This window comes from Mustela putorius, unplaced genomic scaffold (genome assembly GCF_011764305.1).
Source record: "Mustela putorius furo isolate JIRA1106 unplaced genomic scaffold, ASM1176430v1.1 tig00003845_pilon_pilon_pilon, whole genome shotgun sequence".
NCBI classification, from domain to species: domain Eukaryota; kingdom Metazoa; phylum Chordata; class Mammalia; order Carnivora; family Mustelidae; genus Mustela; species Mustela putorius.
The window spans coordinates 95918497-95923888 of record NW_025421998.1 but is presented as its reverse complement, the minus strand read 5'-3'; positions in this window follow the sequence as shown (position 1 = coordinate 95923888).

Sequence of the window (5392 nt, the reverse complement as noted above, 5' to 3'; positions counted from 1 at the left end):
TCATATCTAAATAGAAAAATAAAGAGAAATTACTATTACTTATTGTATTATGAAAGTGCTTTCTAAAAAGTTTGATCCAATTAATTTTTCCATCTTAAGTATACAAGAATTTCTTAACATCTCCTTGCTGGCTTATCTTTCTGTGTACATGTATATAATAATTGTTAGACTTTTGTATGTTTTAAATCTGCTTATTTTTCATGACTAGGAACTATGCTATGCTCTTCTCAGTACATCGGAGGCCACCCAGCATCTATCCATCTCACTACTGGCAGTATTTAAACCTTGATCATCTGATCATGTTGATTTCTGCCAAGTTCCTCTGTCAAAGTCATAAATTTTCCTTTGTAATTTATTAAAGTTTTATAGGAGATATTCTGATGCTATACCAAAATTATGACCCTCATCAGAACTTTAAGTACCAGGTTTAGCTTCAGTGGATACCTCCTGCTAAATCAACCACCATTATAATGGTCACTGACAGACAAGTTCTTTTTCCATTATTTCTTCTACATTTATGAGTTGTCATTCTTCTGCTAAAGAGCTTACACATCTCATTTTTCTGGTCATTTATTTATTTATATCAGTATGGACTCATGAATCCCTAGATTTTTAAATGGTTATAAACTGTTACTTAAATTTTTTTATTTTTATTTGGCCAATGAGAGTCCCTTCAAGGTGATTCCTATATCCTATTATTACATCCCCACCATTTTTTTAGAATTTTCTTATTTTCTGGTGTAAAAGTGTTACAGGAGCTTCGTGTATTTTTTTTTGTTTTGTTTTTAAATCTTATCCTGGAATTAGCCATTTCTTTAGGAAGCCCTGTTCCCTTTAGTGGAGAAGTTTAAAGACCATATCCAGGCTGTCAGTGTGCTCACTGTGAGAAGAGTGTCAGTGTTTGTAAGGAGACCAGCAAACAGGGCTGGAAAAGAAGTGCATTTACATGGTCCCATCTTTACACCCACTAACATATACATCTATAAATATTTCTTTATTTATGTATCTATATTTTAAACACCATTTCACTAAAACATGATAACTTGTGCCTCCTCAAAATTAAAAACTTCTGTGAAAAGCATCATTAAGAAATGCAGAATTGAAAAAAATATTTAAAATGCATATTTCTGACAAAAGACTTCTGTCAAGAATCTATAAAGGCCTCTTAAATTTAATAAGGAGACCGATGACCCAAATAATAAATGAGCGAACGGTTTGTACAAATCCGTTGCTGAGGAAGGTATGCCAAGGATCAATAAGCACATTAAAAAATGTTCAACATCACTAACTGTCAGAAAAACACATATTAAAACAAGGAGGTAACATAATACATCCAATGGTTAAAAATAAATGGTTAAAAATAAAAAATCTAACTGTGGAGAAGATGTTGATCAAATGGAATTCTTACATGCTGGGGTGAATGTAAAATGGAACAACCTTTCAGTGCCATATAAACTAAAACGTACACTTCTATGTCGAAAAATAAGTGAATACTTTTAGGTGTTTTCCAAAGAGAATGAAAACATAGGTGTAAAGACATCTGTGTAACTGTTCAGAGCAATTTCTAAAAAAAATAGCAAAACCGTCCAAATGCCAATCGACAGTTGAATGGATTAAAAAATCATGGCATGTCCATACAATGGAATATCACTCAACAATAAAAATAAATGAACCGATACATGCATTAACATGGACAAAACACAAAATCATGCTAAGTGAAAGAAGCTAGACAGAAAATATATTCTGTATGATTGTATTCATATGAAATTATGCAACAGGCAAAACTAATCTAGAGTGACAGAAGTCTATAGTGGCATATCAGTGGCTGCTTAGGACAGAGAGTTAAGGACATAAATCAACTGTAAAGGGACACCAGGAGAATTGTTTGAGGGATGGAAATGATCTATATCTTCATTGTGTTGATTTGTCATAACTCATTGAACTTGACTCTTAAAACAGATACACTTGGTTGTGTGTAATTTATTTCTCAGTAAAGCTGTCCAAAAAACAAAATGATTTCACAGTGCTTGCTCCAATTCCAGTCCTACTCTACTGGGTGCTTCTAACTAGTCTATCACCATGCCGTAACTGTGAACACCTTTTCCAATTGTGAGAAAGTCCTCCAAATGTTTGCTTATTTGTTCAGCCAACTACTTCTTTGTTCAATGCATTCAGTCTCCCAACCATGCTACCTCTACACTCTGCATTCTGGAGTGCCTCCCACACAGAGGCACAGATTCCTACATGACCATCGCACCCACACCATGCAACTGGCCAACTGCTGGCTTCTTTTTCTAGGAAAAGAAGGTGGGAAAAGTGGGAATATCTAATTATTGTATTTTATAGCTTTATGCTCTTTTCTTCATCATCATCTTTGTTTCCACTGATACTTTCTTTTCTTTCTATATTTGTCTTTCATTGGAAACTGCATATGTGGAGTTTTACACATATGCATGGGGTCCAGCTATCTACTTTGTTGAGATTCCCTCAAATATGCATGTCATCTGGACTAGTTGTTTTATCCAATGAAGTCTTCGGTCTTTTGTCTGCTTGTGAGCAGGAGCTGTAGAATGCACCTGAGCGTGAGAGATTGGGGTGCAGGGAGAATAATCGGGGGACGCTCTCATTCTTCAGTGTTCAGACTTTAATTAATTCCTCTGTCTTCAGATCTAAGCCTCATTGGTTTCTGCTTCATCTGGGATCCCAAAACTTAGGATTCCTATCCTTACAGTTTCTCTGTAAAATGAACTTCCAGGCTCCTGCCCAGGATGAGCTGTTACCAGCTGTGTGGAATGGTGCAGAATCAGAAGATCCAACCACTGTAATAACAGACTTTCAACTTGTTCTCTGTTTTCTCCCCTTTGTGTACCCCCAGGGTGCACTGCTGCTGATGGATTCAAGTCTGCAGCTTCTCAGGGGCTCTTGGAGGTAGTGTGTCTTACCTTTTATTGGTTTTCCCTTCTCCATGCTCATTAGTTGGTAGCTTCTTGTCTGATAAATTAGTTATCACCCTTCCCTCTGCTTTCTATCTATATTTTTAAAAATGCAGCAATTCCTCTTATTCAGGATGTCTCCTCTGCCATTCTGTTTTCTCCTGTACTTTACCCATTGTGCTCTATTTCAGTGGTATCTGGGAAGATGAGATAAATATGTATGATAAATCTTCCTTATTCTAGAAGACCATTTGTTATCACTTAAAATCATTTATTTCTCTCACTAATGCTTCACTCTAAGAATTTTCTCTAAAATGAATTTATCTAATTTTTTACTAAGAAAATTGCCTTATCATATTCAGGAAAGTATTTGACTATTAGTAAATTGCTGGCTTATTTTTTTCAGGAGTTACTTAATAAATGGGGGAATTGTTTACCTTTAAATATGATGTGAAGATTATTAAATTCCATCATAGATACCCTGTCAGTATCTCCCTGTCTGGACTGTGTATAATGAGTTGAATCCATCTGGGTTCTTCTTCCATTCACCTTAGTCCCAACCTTTCTCCAGTGGTATGTTTGATAGATGAGAACTGATATAAATGCAAGATTAAAGAACTCAAAATTGGTCACTTCAACAATAAATACCAGTCTGTTCAGTCTGATCTATATCTTCATTGTGTTGATCTGTCATAACTCATTGAACTTGACTCTTTTTTTATGTATTGTTTTTTATTTTGCTTAATAAAATATTTTTGGTAAGAATCTCAGTCTTCCTTCCATTCATTACAAAGATATTGGCATGCTTTTGGTGCCTACTGAGCAATGAACTTGACTCTTAAAACAGATACACTTGGTTGTGTGTAATCTATTCCTCAGTAAAGCTGTTTCATTACTTGGCTTCATGGGCCCAAATTTACTTCTACAAGAATTTGAATTAAATCTTTCTCATCATGAAATCTGTTCATCATGAACAGATCTGTTAGTTCAAATGATATCCAATCTGGTTTGTATAAATACACACACACACACACACACACACACATACACATACTCTCTCTCTCTCTCTCTCTTTCTCTTTGTGTACTGCTTTCCTGGAGATGAAGGAGTCACCTGACACATTCGTCAGGTTAATTAAAGGCCAGAGGTAGCCTGAGTCTGGGGATGGGGTTGGTAAGAGTGTGGTTATCATTTATTCTCCTCACTAAGAACAGTCACTGTTCTGGCTTTAGTTGTTAGCCAATAGGACAAAGCTGAGAAGCTCAAAGGCTGTATTCGAATATGAACCTAAGTGGAAGAACCTCACCCATTAGAGACTTATTAAAGCCTTCTGGCATATTCTCCCTTGTTTCCTTTCACCTTCCCCGAATAGCTGTGAAGAATCCTGAAAGTTTTTAAGTTGAAAGGTATGTGCACCTCTGAGCCTGCCCAGGGAAATCACCTTCAGGGTTTCTCAGAAGCTTTCTTGTTCTTGCTCCCAGAGAGCTCTTACAACTTCAGTTAGTTCACTAAAGAACCTCATGGAGCCATTTAGAGAACTCATTAAAAAGACACAGCTGGAAAATTGCCTCAGGTATTTTGGCAAAGATAAAAAAAAAAAAAACTTTTTAATTGATCTCAAAGGAATAGAAACTATTTCAGGATCTAAAAAAATAAGTGTCAGGAAAAAATCTCCTTGTGGAGTTCATTAAGCCTTGCTTCTATTAATTACTGAGCAGTGCTCTCTGCAGGCAACTGCTCAAGAGACCATGGGCCACAATGCCTTTTGAGAAACTGTTCTATGCTACACTGTGGGACTCCAGAGGTAAGGTTAAAAGGAATGTGGACACCCACTCCTTGGAGAATGGAGTTCCAAGCGTCTTATCGATGGATGGAGCTCCTTTTCCTAGTCACACATTTAAATAAAATAATAAACCAAATAACTGCCAATGTATTCCAGGCACAGTACTAAGATTTTTACATGAAGTATTGTAATCATCAAAATAATTTTTACAAGTGAATATTTATTGCCCTTTTATTTATAAAAGGAGAAGCAAGTTCAGTCAAGTTAAATAACTCACCCAAGGTCATATAACTGTGAGGTCCAAAATTTCAAAGTGATTCCAAAGCCTTTTCTATTTTTCTGCTGAGAGAGTCTAGGATGAACTCAAGCATAGTCTCCCTACACCAAATCATAGTCCCCAGTTCAGCCACCCAAACAACCACCCTGTATATTTTTTCCTTGGCAATAGCAAGAACATAAAGATGACGAGAAAGGATAGAAGCTTGAACTTCCTCAAAGTAACATTACCCCAGATCTGATTCCATCATCTCCTTGCCACATGGTCCATTTAGAAACCTTTGTAGGTCCACTAATACAATTGAATATTTCTCAATAGATAAATACCAAACTGATACCAAATTATTCAATGCTCTCAGTTTTTCTGTAAGACTTTTAACTAAGGCCCAAAGCATGGAGG